At 41.2% G+C, this 16,573-nt stretch overlaps 1 pseudogene; it reads right to left on the bottom strand.

Moving 5' to 3' along the window:
• Nucleotides 1–16,269, bottom strand: part of LOC142788201 (proton-coupled zinc antiporter SLC30A5-like) — a 48,674-nt pseudogene extending 32,405 nt beyond the window's left edge.
• Nucleotides 16,270–16,573: the final 304 nt, after the last annotated feature.

The raw sequence follows: 16,573 nt of genomic DNA, 5'->3' as shown, positions 1-16,573 counted from the left end.
CAACCTTCCAGCTATCAAATGGAAGAACTTAGCTTACGGGCAATATAAATCGAGTGATGTTGTTCTAGACGCAATGTTAGCTCTGAACCTTGACCAAATTGTCTGTGAGCCTACGCGTAACAGTGCTGTCTTGGACTTATTCTTTGTCAGCGATATCTTTTTAAATGGTGTTATCACAGTTGAAAAAGGAGTGTCAGACCACAGTTTGTTGTTTTTCTCTTGGCCTTATCGATGCTCTGTAGTGCGTTCGAGTACAAATTCAGTGGATGTCAAAGATTTTGATCGCGCTGATGATACAGCAATCACAGATTACTTAGACAGTGTACTAAGCTACAGCACGCATGATGATGTCCATGCATTGTGGATGCGATTTAAAAGTGCGGTCTGGTTCTCCATTCAGCAGTTTGTCCCCTTCCGGAGGGTACGCAAGAACCGTAAACATCCATGGATATCTCGGGAGATTATCCACATTAAACGCAGAATCAAGCGACTTAGAAAGCGTAAAAACGTAGCACCCGAAAAATTTGAGGTTTTGAAAAGAAATTTGGCAACCAAAGTAAATGATGCTAGGACACATTACTATCAAGTCACTCTCCCTTCATTCATTAAAGAAGATCCTGCTAAATTCTGGAGATTTCTGGCTCAAACCAATGAAACAGTGAATAGAATTAAACTGGACGGCAAATACGAAACTGACGGCTTCTTAATATCGCAGGCATTCAATGAATATTTTCACAGCGTCTTCACTTTTTCCAATGCTTATGTACCTCTGCCAGCTATTGTTAACGATGTGAACATTCCCACTGTCACAAGGGAGGGTGTTTTGATTTTGCTAAGAAAACTGAGCACCAAAAAAAGTATAGGACCAGACCAAATCCCAAATACATTTTTAAAGCGCTATTCTACACAGATAACTGATTTCTTGACAGAGGTATTTAATAAATCATTGCGTAGTGGTGAAGTTCCGGGTGACTGGAAGATTGCGCGTGTTGTGCCCATCCATAAGAAGGGAGATAAATCAATTGTTTCTAATTACAGACCGGTTTCCTTAACTTCAGTAAGTTGCAAGTTACTAGAACACATAGTGGCTCACAATATTCAGTGCTTCTTAGCGGATAATAACATCTTGTCCCCTTGCCAACATGGATTTCGGAAGGGATTGTCCACAACAACGCAATTGGTTATAACTATCCATGAGTTTATGGCAGTTTTAGATCGATCAGGGCAAACTGATATACTTTTACTCGATTTTTCTAAAGCGTTTGATAAGGTTCCGCATAGTAAATTACTTCTGAAATTACGTAACATAGGATTGCCGCTTTATCTTATTAAGTGGGTTGAATCTTATTTAACTAATAGAAAACAGTTCGTCGAAATTAAATCTAGTGTATCTGGGATGCTCAATGTCACTTCTGGTGTGCCACAGGGAAGTGTGTTGGGGCCACTATTATTCCTTATATATGTAAATGATTTAGTGCAAGCAATCCCTGACACAGTGTCTATTAAGCTTTTCGCGGATGATTGTGTTGTGTTTAAAGAAATAACCTGCTCTGACGACCATAACCTATTACAGCAAGCTCTTCGCAACATTGAATGCTGGTGCGCAGCATGGGACATGGAATTAAACGTTGATAAAACAGTGCTCATAAATATAACGCGAAAAACAAATCCTAGTGTGTTTACCTACAATATTCATGGCTCACCCATTCAATCGGTAACGCAGTATAAGTATTTAGGGATCACTCTTTCAAGTGATATGACGTGGCGAGCACACATTTCGTCAATATGCACTTCAGCTTTTCGGAAGCTGTGCTTTTTGAAAAGGAAGCTTGCAAAGGCAACTGTGAATGTTAAACTTCAAGCGTATAATGCAATTATCAGACCTAAATTGGAGTATGCGTCCGTTGTATGGGATCCGTACACGAAAAAAGACATACAGAGCTTAGAAGCGCTACAAAAGAAAGCCATCAGATTTATATTCAATAAGTACAAAAGACTAGATTCACCAACTCAACTCATGAATGCTAATAACATCCCCACCTTGGCTGTCCGCAGAAAAATCAGTCGACTTAAATTCTTGCGCAATATTTTTAACGGAAAACTTGGTATGTCTGCACCTTCATATTTAAAGACCACTACAGCGAGAACTACGCGCAACACTCACAAACACACCCTACAACACATTTTTGCCAAAACAGAGGCATTCAAACAGAGTTTTTTCCCCCGCACTGTCTCGGATTGGAACAGTCTACCTAAGTTCGTTTGCGAGGCAGACGATTTTGACGAAGTCCTTGAGCAATATTTGTGTTGTATTGAATATTGAATCATTGAAACTGTTATATTGCTGTTATGCTGCGTTATAAACTGTTATATTGCTGTCATATTGCTGTTAAACTGTTATGCTACGAGTGTTGTGATAAATTGTTTGTGCTTTTTTTTTTTTTTTTTTTTTAGCGACAGCGCCATATTGCTTGCGCTGCCAGTATTGTTGTCACTGATTTCTGTATTCTTTTTTTTTCTGTAATTCCACTCCTGCCTGGGCCATGCTGGCCTGCAGTATTGTGAAATAAATAAATAAATAAATAAATAAATGATACAGACCAATATGTGTTTTATGAAAACATCTGAAATCGAACAATACAAACACACAGAAGAGAGAGTTCAAACCACGCTTGTTGGTGAATGATTATTTGACTTCTTAATTAAAAACTGTGCTGGGAACGGGATAAATTGAGACTAATCAAATACAGCCTGTTGCACTTGTCCCCTTTCATCCAAAGTTTTCAAGGAGCCAACAGATATGCAGTACTTTACGTATTTCTCATGCACTATTCAACTAAGGTCACCTCAATACTAAATAAAAAAGAAAGAAAGAAGGCTCTTTTTACTCCAGTTAAGCACTACCAGTTAAGCAATGATAGAGAACTTAGCCTCATGACTTCCAATGCAAAGTTACATTACACAACTACAGAAAGTGCACCACAGGAACTGCTCTTGATAATAAGCTGCTACCACTAATGCAACAGCGAACATAAATTGGGAAAGAGGTGCATGAAATAGCAAATAAGTCTGAAACCCGAGTTCAAAAGTGTGCCTTGTTCAGGTAAGTGAGTAATTACATTGAGTGATTCATGCAGTTACCTCATGTATGTTTTGTATTCGCTGAAATTGCATGTCATTTGAAGGCTTTCAAAAGTACATGCAAGAAAATTTCAGTCTCAGAAACATAGTCATACGGGCACTATCTTAATACTTTGTTTCATATGCAATATTTAAAACTGATAGATTTCAGAAAGCTAAGATATCATTGCCTTCTGGTATATGACAGATAAATATGCAACACAAAAGGCTAACTTGAATAAGGGGAATTAGAAAGGCTACAATGCAATTCGTTGTGCATAGAATAACCATTATAAAAAATGTTAATTGTACAAGCCATCATCGCAACTGAATCGCACTGCATTAGTGAATCACAAGGACGGAACCAAGCCATCTGACAAAAAATGAGTGCTCACCATGGAAGATGGGACTTTAACAAATAGCAGGAGCGGTGCTAAAAGCACAGTAGATATGACGCTTGACAGCGCGTTCAAACGCTTGGCCCCACCAACATCGACAGCCAATGTGCGAGACAGGGTTCGAAAGACTGTCTGGAGTAACAAGGTCAGCGCTAGAAGTAGCGCACCACCCTGAAAGACAAAGGCAAGAGGTAAGTGGCTTTGTTGACAAGCTTTCGTTTGAACACATGTTGTACTACGGCTAAGAAGACCACTAGGCTATCGACTTTCCAGTGTTTAGTATGCTCTTCAAAGCCGAAATGTTACCTAGGACGCTTATATCGCTTTTAAGAACTACTGCTCTGCCTACAAAAGTGCTTGGACATGAAAGAGATGCTACGAAGTGGCACTCATTGATACCACAACAACAACTTTAAAATGAAAAGTTACATGACCATAAAAACAACATAGTGTAATGAAAAAGAAGAGTGTAAAATGCTGCAGACAGGTCAAGCAGAACAAGTAAAGCATGCAACAGTTCTAGTACAACCACACACGCGAGAACACGCGGGATATGTAGAGCCGGAGACTGTTTATTATGTCCAGTAAATGAGTTGCAGGCAGGGTCAGAATAGAAATGCCTTTTAGCTTTAACAGAGTGAGCAAGTGACACACATGGCTAGTTCCTGCTTGCAGTTGCATATATATGAGAAAACTCCAAACGATAAAATATACACACACATCTCTGCAGATAAGTATGCTTCTGTGATGTATGTTTATCACAGGTTGGAAGACATGGTCCAGAGTCGACGTCCTTAGATTAAGATTAACTCAAGTCTGAGCTAGTTTTGCTGATTAGAAATTTGGTATTTACGAGCTTAAGTGAGCCAAGTAAAATAGAACTTGGTAAGACGAGTCTTATTTAGCAAAAAATATAGCGTGTGAGTGAGTCTGAGCAACTTTAATTTGCCGACCCATGCTCTCCTTGTAATTTTATTGTTCTGCTACAGAAGGAGTTGGCAGAGCTGTAATGAAAGGTATTTTTTATAATTCTTAATAACAAATGAAATAGTCAAAACCTACTTTTAAATGACAAACAAAGCCCCTTACCTTGTGATCTGGAAGACCAAGAAGGGAGACCACATAATAAAACGCGTGGCTTAACCCATGGTGCTGGTAGCCCTCAGCGGAGATTTTGTCAAGGTGTGACAGAAATGCTGCACCTTATTTTTGTTCTTACCAGGCGCTGATTTCATGAACACTAAAACTTCCCCTGCTACATTCCTGCTCATTCTGGAAATGTCAGTCATGCGTTTATGCGCAGGATTTAAGACACTGTAGTCACCGAGAAAAATCATGTCGGCAAGTGCTGCGCACTTCCTTTAATGTCGACGTACACAATCCTGAAAATCAATTAGTCTCAACATAGGTTCAGCTTATGAGAAATGAACTTACTTTTATTGCAAAGCAATGCAAAGCTGTTCAGATGATCGGTGCATGTAGATACACAGAAATTAAGTTAAGGCAAATGACTCTAAAGAATAAAACTCCCATTTACTTTATAAATTTACCTCACAACAAAATAAAATCTTAATGCACGAGTGTTATAAAACTTTAGGAGTCAAGTTTTAAATGCCAACAACCTTTGAAAGATCTAGAAAGTATTTAGCAGATGACACATTACCCATACTAGTACGACATTTAAAAAAAAGGTCTGTTTCGCCAAAGCAATGAATGCTTCAGCAACGAATCAGAATTTATATAAAATAAGGCTAGTAGGCAACTCCTTCACAATCAAGCAAGCGTAACTAAATAAAATGCTCACATAAGGAAACATGGTCACTGCAGCAAGCGAAGAAATCTTTGTGTTGTCTATTCCTTCAAAAAAAAAACGACACAGAGGGGAAGATGGAAGCTTGCAATAAAAAGATCCATAAACGTTGGTGTGTGCTCGAGCTGATGTTTTGACAAGTGGACTTGTCGAAACGCCAGCTCGAACACACCCTCACCCAGTTTACGGATTTTCTTTAATGCATCGTGTCACTCATGCAAGTACTGAACCATTACACAGGGCAGATTCCACAGACCATAAGGATCATTTGTGGTGGTTGGTCAAGAAACACGCATCAGTAATTTCTTCATAATGTGCTAGTTCAAGCAAGCCGACGACCAAATCAACTACACCGATTCTACATTGAGCACTATTTGCTTGCACTTTGTAGGCTGCTGCTCGCATTGACTTTACAGGCTTTCTAAAATATCATGCATAAAACAGCAAGGATACGGTGCTCTGTTGGCAGAGCTCCCTTGTCATCAAAGTCGAGAAACAGCAGTGATAACACCGCCAATATAAAACATATTGCACCTCTAAACTGTAAAACAGAAACAAAAAGCAATGCAAGATGCAGCTGCAGCGTGAATCCTTTAAAACAAAATGCGAACAAGTAGCAAGTCCATTTGAGCTCCGACGTATTAGGAAGTCAGACACTGTAGGTTACAAAGTTTACATGTACCACTTTTTAGGCTCATTTGTGGCTATAGTGATTGAGTAACGGTAGTATTTACTAGATGTATGAAAATGTTTGGACATGTTCACAGACAGTAGGTTTATACTAACAGATGATGAGCAAAGGTTTCGCCAGAAGCTGAGCCACAAATTTAGCCCTTCATCGCATGGACTTACAACCTGAAAAAACACCAGACACTAGAATCAAGACCATTGCGATGAGCCCAGCCATCATTTGTCGAAATTGAATCCACAGGTCGAGTGTGCGAGTTATTTAGACGTGACTCATCGTACATGTCAGCACAAAAAAAGGTTCCGGACTGTACCCCACTATTCATATCACACACGCAATCTCAATCGAATAAATTATTTTATTATACAATGGGCAAGAGCATTGTGGAGAGTTAAAATACACGTAGCCCATATTCAATGCACATCTCATTGTGGTCGCATAAGCCTACATATAACTTAGGCATTTGGTTCTTATAATGTTAAAATAAGGGAATGGCAGGTTAGGATATTCCCACTTTGTGAAGTGCCTTCACATGTGTAACTACTGTGAGCTTCCTTCACTGTCTGCACATCAGTCAATCTTGGGTATTCTGCGGAAGTGTTGCATAACTTCATGCGCTAAATCTTGCAGAGTAAATGTGCTTTGTGGGCTACATTTCGTTGTAAATGTACATTAAATTCGGCCATAAAATCATATATGTAAAATTGAGAGCCAAATAAGAGTTACATAAAAAGCGTATTCAAATCTAAAAGAAAATGTTACTATTTGCACATCCCAAACAAAATGCTGCCACATAATCAAAACAGTTTCTTTGCCAAGCCATTCTGGGAAAATGATCAGCGAATGCCAACAAGCTTTTTGCTCTTAAAAGGTATTCAAAATTCATAAATTATTGCGTTCTGCGAATTCTACTAGTAGCTCTCCTCTGGCGTTTCTAGTACCGATGCCATAATCTCCTACTGCTTGGTCTCCCGCCTGCTTCTTCCCTACCTTTGCATTAAAGTCTCCCATCAGTATTGAATACTGTGTTTTTACCCTACTCATTGCCGATTCCACGTCTTCATAGAAGCTTTCAACTGAAGCGTCATCATGGCTGGATGTAGGCGCGTAAGCCTGTACCACCTTCATCTTGTATCTCTTATTCAGCTTAATTACGATACCTACCACCCTTTCATTCATGCTATAGTATTCCTCTATGTTGCCAGCCATGTTTCTGTGAATTAGGAACCCCACTCCCAGTTCTCTTCTATCAGCCAAGCCCCGATAGCAAAGGACATGCCCATTCTGTAGCACCGTATAGGCCTCATCGGTCCTCCTAACCTCACTGAGCCCTATTATATCCCATTTAACACCCTCTAGCTCCTCAAACAGAACAGCTATACTTCCCTCACTAGATAAGGTTCTAGCGTTAAACGTTGCCAAGTTCAGGCTCCAGTGGCGGCCTGTCCGGATCCAGAGATTCTTAGCACCCTCTGCTGCGTTGCAGATCTGACCGCCGCCGTGGTCAGTTGCTTCGCAGCTGCCGGAGACTGAGGGCCGTGAGTTATTTGACGGCACAGCGATGGCGTAGTGGTTAGAGCATCCGCGTCGCTCGCATGCAAAGGGCCCGTGGTTCAAATCCCGGTGCTGCGCAGTTCCCAACCGGATTAAAAAAAAAGAAAATCCGCGTGGTGATGGAACTGCATTACGAGGCCTGGGGTGCGGCCTCACCGGTAACCACCGCCGGGAACGCACTCCCTCACCAGAGAAGGATTGGCCACCCTGGTGCAGTATCTGGCCACCACCTCCCACATGGATACGTCAAATAACTCGCGGCCCTCAGGTTTTATGACATCACTTTTCAATAAAAAGAAGGACGCAGCCTGAACACACAACTAGCTTGAAAAAAAAAGTGGAAGATGAATAGTGTAGCAGCCAGGCTAACCAGAGGTAGTTCTTAATGGATATATCTTGCACGGCGCAGGCAAGAACTGAGTCTTAGCAGCGTGGAAGGGTGATCGTAAGTTGTTGTACTGCCGTCAAAGTAGCTTCACGCACAGATCGAAAAATTTCGCCGAGCAAAATTTCGTCCTTTTTAGACGGATCACAAGCGCACCGACACCAGCCATGTAATATTCGCAACGCGAATGCTGTAAGCAATGGCAAACTTTTACGCATAAAAAGGTATACAACTACCAACACCTATTGCTGGAATATAGAAACGAAGAAAAGTACTTTTTGTATTGGCTACAGAAGTCGCCAAAGGCAAATTTCACGTTTTCTCCGTGCCTCATTTTACTCCACGCTACACAGATAGATACATACGACGAAATTCAGTGCACTGTATCTGCCATCATTGCTACCTCAACAACCCCTATTATCTTCACCTCATTTAACTGTGGCGTGAAAATGGACGTTTTCAAAACTTATTGTTCTGAGCGCCATGTTCGTTGTCAGAATCGTGTTGCGGTCTTCGCAGAATGTCTCACACTTCGTTGACTTCTTTCAGGCGGAGCCAACACTTAGGAAGAGCATTTTCGCAGAACTACAGGAACCGGTCATGTAAAAAACACGTGATTCTAAGCGGTTAATAAAAGACCACGCTTCAGAAAAGTTCCCATGTTTTGAGAAGCGCCATATTGAAAGAATTTATTTAAATTTACGCCACAAATAATACGCCCCTTCGGACACCTCTGCGAACAAATATATATATACACTTTTCTGTCCGATAATGCAACCTCACTTACGTTGCAACTGCTTGTGAGTCCTAAAGCATTGCGCAAATTGCGAAATCCGAACCGCTTCCAAGAAGTTGTGAAGTATATTGTTCCCCACCAGGTTATAATATTAGGCAATAAAATCATAGTATGTCGGCTGAGTTAGTGGCAGACTAATTGCATAACATGGCAAACACCAGTAACTGTTGGGTCTGCTGGTTATTCAAAATTTATGAAATGCCGTAACAGCTAACCCCTCTACGCGTGAAGTAAGGTAATGAACTTTATATGTCCCTGTCCTTGATAATTCTGTGAAGGGTTTTTTTTTTGTCATGGGTACCTCAAGTCAATATCTAGTCCATTGCTCAAAGGATTGTAAAATAAGGTAATTAGAGAAAATATTTGGTCCATGCACTAGAGCACATTTTTCTCAAAAGATTAAACATTGAATATGAAGAAAAAACTGCACAAAACCATAGACTCGGCAATGTTTGCTTATAAGCACAATTGAATGACCGACGATAGTTATAGCGTGAGAACAGAACGACGATGCACAGACAAGACGGACACAAAGGTATCTGCGTGGTCGTTATGTTCTCGCGCTATAACTATCGTCATGTCGTACCAACTAGCCCAAGCTGCCACACTTCAATGATTGAATTCGCTAGTAAAATGCGCAAAGGATTAATTATTGCATGGAAACACACGTTAGTTTGTCGCGATGGCGTTAATATATGATGCTAGGCTTCTGACCCGACCGGCAACGGCAGTCCCATTTTAAGGTTGTCGTAATGCTAGAAGCCCATGTACCATGCTATGTCAGAGCGTTTTAAGAGGACTAAATGGTTGAAAGTTCCACTGTCATCCACGCGTAATAATGTGCTGGTTCTGGCACGTAAAACTACACATAATAATATTACGTTCCTCGTGCCTATTTCGCGTAATTTTTGCACATACCCTATCTTTTTACTTCAAAGAAAAAAATGGCAGCATATCCTTGGAGTGAATGATGGATAGTGGGGCGAAGCATCCGTCCGTCCATTCGTTCTTGCTTCCGTCCATCCATGCGTGCGTCTGTGTGCCCGCCCGTGCGTCCATCCGCCCGTCCATGCGTGTGTCTCTTCGTGCGTCCGCACGTTCATCTGTGCGTCCGTCCCTACTTTCGTCCATGCATCCGTTCCTGCGTCCGTCCATGCATCTGTCTGTGTGTCCGTTCGTCCACCTATTCAACACTCCAAGTACCACCATCTCGCATCTTTTCATCATATATTCCCCATCCAGTGGACATTCCAAGGACTGAATGACAGGAGGCACACGCACACTTTCTTACGGCTTGCGCTTCGTGTCTACTTGCCACCTTTACCCACCTCGAGTTGATGGTGTATACTAGTTCACTGTATTCATGGCACTGCGGCCGAACGCTCGCTAAACCTTTCTAAAACCTAGGAAGTTACGCCCAGCGAGTATATCGTAGCAACCCTTTCTTGTCTTCTGTGCGTTGTTGAACAATAAAAAATGCGCAGCATGCGCGTTAACTAAAAGCCAAATTTTCCTGTCTCTCATTCCCCCTTAGCCGCCATTGGCATGTACATTGAGCACTATCTTTTATTGTTCAATAACGCACAGAAGAAATCTCTCACCGGCACCACCTTGGAGGTCAAATTGTTATACTTATTACTTAATACTACAACGGCTACGAGGGACGAACGGTTGCCGCTATAAGAAGCTTCGCCCCTAAAAAAAGAATAACTCCTTTACAACGGCTTCCCGATAACTGCACTTTTTGAAGGATAAGCAAACTAGTTTTAATAAATTGTTCATTTATTCGTTCACATATTTTTACAAAGATTGCTTTTAATGCTATTCAAGACAGCGCTAATTTCTCAAACGCAGCAAATAACAAGGTCAGCAGAGCACCAAGCTTCGAATGTCGCAGAAACGAATGCTGGAAATGATTAGTACGAGTGTGAGCAAGCCACTGAGAATGAGAATTCACTGAGGATCAATGGTTCTCGAAAGTCGAGTGATAATCATATTTTGAAAGTGCCGCGCAGAAAGCAGCCCGCCTAATGAAACAGTGGGCAAATGACATCTCTCATATGCCGCGCATTAATCTTGGTTCTTTCTAAGGGACTCTTCCTGGTTTGCAAGACGATACTCATTCCACGCTAAGGGATTTCATTCGTTCGGTGTTCTAGGGTACGAGTAAAGGTAGTGAAAAATTTGCTTTCGAGATTGCAGACTTCGCAGCTTCTCTTTCGGATTGATTGATTGATTTGTGGGGTTTAACGTCCCAAAACCATTATTTGATTATGAGAGACGCCATAGTGGAGGGCTCCGGAAATTTTGACCACCTGGGGTTCTTTAACGTGCACCCAAATCTGAGTACACGGGCCTGCAACATTTCCGCCTCCATCGGAAATGCTTCTCTTTCGGATGTGCAGTTCTTATCTCTATCTCGTTGTTATTTCATTGCTCAGAATTTTTCTCTTAGCCGAGAGGAAATTTTGAATTGCAGTCCTGTGCTGCCGCCTGTACATGAATAAATTAGATTTTACCCACGTAAAAAATGGGCGGTTTTTCAACTTCGCGTTCGTCTGTAGGAAGAGCTTTACGAGACTTACTTCAGAATAACAAGTCTCTACCTTCAACATTGCCTTTCTTTCTGCTGGCAAATTTTCGCGTTCCTTCTTACTGTTTCGTGTTAAGTCTAACAATCTGAACTAACTCTACGACCTGCCTTTCTTGTGCGTTTAAAATCATCAACGCCACGCAAAATCAAGCTCACTGCCCCTTTCGTATCATACTAGATTGTTCTAAAATGTAAAGCATTCTTTTGAGTACTGCCAAATCTATCTATCTATCTATCTATCTATCTATCTATCTATCTATCTATCTATCTATCTATCTATCTATCTATCTATCTATCTATCTATCTATCTATCTATCTATCTGTCTATCTATCTATCTATCTATATAATCTATCTATCTATCTATCTATCTATCTATCTATCTATCTATCTATCTATCTATCTATCTATCTATCTATCTACGTCTTTGTGCTCTCAGGATCACCTCCGTAACTTGAGATAGACCACGATTAGTATGGGAACCTCGCCGTTGTGGTCTAGTGGATAAGGTACTCGGCTGCTGACCCGCAAGTCGCGCGGTCTAATCCCGGCTTTGGCGGCTGCATTTTCAACGGAGGCCAAAACGCTGTGGGCTTGTGTGCCTAGACTTGGGTGCACGTTCAAGAACCCCAGGTGGTCAAAATTTCCGGGGCCCTCCACTACGTGTCTGTCATAATTATATGCTGGTTGTGAAACGTTGAACTCCACATATCAATCAATCAGTAAAGACTAGTATGGGGAGATAAGAGGGTTTGATATATATGTTTACCTGTTCATAGCATGACTAACGTGAAAATGCCGTCACGGACATCAACAAATTCTTTCCTCTAGACACATATAGCACATACCCGCAAACCACAGATCGAGGTATGTGGGCATGCGCCGCAGGTGATTGACAGTTTATATCTACCCTGAAGTGGTGAAAACAGGAATTGGCAACTTAAACGCGAAAGCGCTAAGAAGATCTGACACCGATAATGTTGACCCGACGAAAGCAAACACCAGAAATCCGAGTTTAATTATAGGAATCAAATCCTAGAATTCTGTGTGACAATCAATTTTTTAACTACAGAACCATGGCAAAAATAAGAACGGCTTTGGAATAAAAAAAAACTATGCAGGCGTAGTGTTGGTGACTGTGGTTGCAAGGCTCACTATTTAATTTTATAAACATTACATATACACTTCTATCATATGAGCGTCACGTCCGATTAACATCAATTGTTTAAGTGTCAGACCCTCTAGTTGGCGTAGGTAACAATATCCAGGGCTACCATCCTCGTAAGCACAAGCGCTACATATCATCCAACCATTTCTAGTATCGGTAACGTCGATGTTGCTGTTGGAATTGTTACGCAACTGCAAACAACTGATTATACAAAACATATGCAACAATTAAACAAATGGTAGTGCACTTGTTGATATTTCAGCATCATTTCGCAACGTTTCGCTCAATAAAAAATTACACCGTTGTCACGTTACTTCCACAAGCTGAGATGCGTGTGGGTTGTGCCGGATTGTTTTTAATAGTCATTTTACCTTTCTCTCTATTTTCTGTTAAATTTACTTCAGTTGGGAATTCATAGGACAGAAACGAGCAAGCTTCGACCGATGTGTATACCTCTGTTACCATCTACAATTTTATTCAGTTACTTACGTGCGCCCCACCAAAGTATTTCGCGAACCAAGTTTTTTTCATCGCCACAATTATTCACTCCCATACGCTAACCTCAGCGTCCTTCTACGTTCAGTCGGCACGTATCCACATATATCTACATGCTAATACGAAGATATAAGGAAACCAGGTTGGGAAGTGAATTATTATATTGGACCTGTTCATTGCGTCTTCGCATTAAACGCAAAAAGATAGATGGTTCAACGCACCGTACAGGTATAAGCAGTTGAAATGAGATGGCTGACCCGCATGGCGCCCAGCACCCCCTTTGAGCCGATATAAAACTCATTACGATATCTTATTCAAGATAAGACCTTGCTCCCGCACTGTGCTGAGATTTGAACAATTAAGCGGAATTGAATTGAAATCCCGAGTGAAAACTCGCCTTTCACCGTTGGCTCACAAATCGCGAGTCGTCATGCAGGCCGACAGTGTCATTCCAGTTGCTGAGCATCGTGCACCTATTTGTTCCAAAGCATGGTAGCTTTTATAATTGTCGTTTGGCGGTGCGTATAATTCAATAAAAATAGATTATTTAGAAATTGAGTAAGATGCTGGTTCTCGTTATTACTACGGGGAAAGATGCAATGCTTACGTACCCTTTTTGCAGGCATGCCACGGCAACGGCGATCGCAATTAAAAGCGACCTTAATGAAAAGAACACTCGTATGTGTAAATTTGGGGGCAGTTCGAAGAATACCAGATAGTTTAAATAATTTCGCAGTCCACCACTTAGGCATGCTTCACAATCATATTGTGGTTATGGCACGTAAATTACGAGCAATTAGAAGAGAGTACGAATGCAAAATTTGGAGATAGAGAGAAAATTAGAAACAGGCAGATAAATGAAGAACACCGAAAGAGCAAGATGGTCGACCATAAAAGAGAAGATTGGAGCGCAGCTCCCTTTGAGAGACATACACGTTACGCAACAAAAGTGCAAATGAACAGTTTTTTCAGCGCTATAGATCTGTTTTACAAAAACAGAGCGAAAAAAAGACACCACCAGGAATTTCCGAGCAAGTCATAAAAGTTTTCGCGAGCTCCAACTATGCCTCTTCTCATTAGAGAAGAGTGATACAAAAATTTATATTCGCCTCAGCGTATATCTTTTAGAACATTTTGACTGTCATCGCGGATGCTGGAGGGGCAAGAAAGCAAATTCAGTAGGCACCTACTGAATTTTCCGTAATTAAAGGACAACTGAGATCTAGGCACCCTATTTTCTTTGTAACAAAACCCTAGGAGGACAACGCGCTATCATAAACTAGCCTTTCCTTCTTATTCTGACTGTTTGCGGCGTATAAAGATTGAAGTCAAAGTTAAATAATTTTAACAAGAATAAACGAAACAAAGTGAGTTCTGTGAGATTCTGTTAGCAGTAAGGAGCAGCATCGTGAACAGTTTCGAAAACGATTTTATTGAGTAAGATTGAGTCATCAGAGTAAAAATTAAAGAAAAAATGCAAACGCTTCATGAATGTGGTAGTGTAAGCTCTAGCTTCATGCACTAGCCTGGACCATGATCCCAATTCAGAATAAGTTTTGCACTTACCCGCAGCAGAAGATGCTGTTATAATGCAGCTGAGAATCGGCGACCTCCCACTCTTGTCGTGTAACAGTGGAAAGGAGTGCTCACATGGGAAATCTAAATGAGTGACCAATTTACAATTGACAACAGTTGCAATCGGATGCTTCTATAGCTTTTGAATTTTCCTGCTTAGGCGAAATTGACCACTGGTGTGTGGTGTGCATCAGTGCTTTATTTATTTCAAATCTTAGCGCAATTATCAGTTTTCTCAATGTGGGTCAAACAGACTAATGATACGAAAGATAGCAGGACGAAAGAGCGCTGCTAACGACTTCAACGCTTTCTTTGAGGCAGTTCTCACGTTGATCAATTTGTAAAGTGACCTTGGATCATTCATGTTTCCTTGGTCTGCTTCTCCTAAAATACTTTGCCTTACACCCATGTGAAAATTGAAAATAACAAACACCGGCATACTTACCTGCGGAAAGTTACCAGAGTTTAGTTATCTCGAACCTATAAGAGGAGCACTATAGTTAGAATTTTAAAAGTGCGATGACAGATCATTTGAGCCTGCTTTCTGATAAGTGTTGATTTTCGTTGTGAAGGGCACTGGTTTGAAAAAATTGACAATCAACTTACCTGTTTTTCTTGTGAAAAAAAAGAAAGCATAGAGAACATACCAACAATAGACAAAAGAGAGGCGGAGGGGGGGGGGGGGGGGCAAACCACCATTACTTCCTCAGAGCCTTCATAGGGAACCTTCTGGCCTTCCACAACTCCTTGCCGAAGTATTGATCACTGCGGATAAAAGTTCCACGAAAAATAAAGTACGAAGGAGACAAGATATATGAAAACATGGTTGTGGCCTGTCTCTCGAGCAAACTATTCACGGTTAGGTAGCTGCATGACGTAAATACTTCATTAAACTACAGTGTGCACTCACTTAAGGGGTTTCTTTTTTTTTTCTTGTTGCACCATCGAAAGCCTGGTTTAGGTTCTCAGTAGCAGGAATCAAGAGTCAAATAAACGCTGCATAAACGATGGAAACTTTCTTCAAGGGTTGTTGGTACACACGGTAACTCGACCGAAAGACGAGTGAAAATCAAGCGTGGATCATCAATCTTTGAATATGCGCCTGCGTGAGCAACGTGGTAGCTGGAAGTGTATCAGCTGTTCACTTCAGCAATACGTCATCCTCAATTTACGGCACTGATATTTTTGTTGTCCTTGGTACGTGTCAAGAATAATCTTGCACAGCGCATGTCGATCGCAAGCACTTGACGTTCAACGAGAGGCCTTGCCTCTGTTTGTATTTCTTTTTTATCAAATATTGCTGACGACAGAAATAAGAGCGTAGTTCTGGACCAAACACTGAGATGAAACGTGTTCCCGATAGTGGTTGGTTGGTATTCCTTCTAAGTGCGTCTGCATGAAAGCGCAATCGCTTGCCTTTCTCACAAGCTTTCTCGCCAACTCCTCCTCACTCCTCCTTCTTCATCTCCCCTCTTTGGGATATCACTAGCGGAAAAAAAAGTTCATCAAGATGTTTTCAAAGGATGGTGCTGTAAACGTCGTTACTACGAAAGGCGGCTTAGGTCATAAAGAAGCTAAACTAACCCCACCCTGCTTCGGCAGTGCCGCAAGAATCAGCCAGTCAACAGGAGATTCATTTTTCATGTGTGAATTCCAGCTCTGCGGGATAGTGGCCCCCGGCATGTGCATTGTTGCGTGGCAGTGTCGAAGTCTTCTTGCCAGCCTGCCCTCGCTTCACTTTCTCGTACGGCTACATCCACCGGGAACAAAATAATAATAATAATAATAATAATAATAATAATAATAATAATAATAATAATAATAATAATATACTTTATTATTCATAAATATTCTTATTTTTTATAGGACACTGTTCAGCTTGGCTTTCAAGAGTTGAGCCTGATAGCGATATTCTGTTGCTAGCTCCATCACGGGGGTCTCGTGGCTAAGGTACTGACCCGCGGGTTGCGGGATAAAATCCCAGCTGTGGTGG

The sequence above is a fragment of the Rhipicephalus microplus genome, unplaced genomic scaffold, assembly GCF_043290135.1.
Source record: "Rhipicephalus microplus isolate Deutch F79 unplaced genomic scaffold, USDA_Rmic scaffold_47, whole genome shotgun sequence".
Classification (NCBI taxonomy): domain Eukaryota; kingdom Metazoa; phylum Arthropoda; class Arachnida; order Ixodida; family Ixodidae; genus Rhipicephalus; species Rhipicephalus microplus.
Note: the sequence above shows the minus strand (reverse complement) of the source record. Positions and strands in the feature narration are given on the sequence as shown.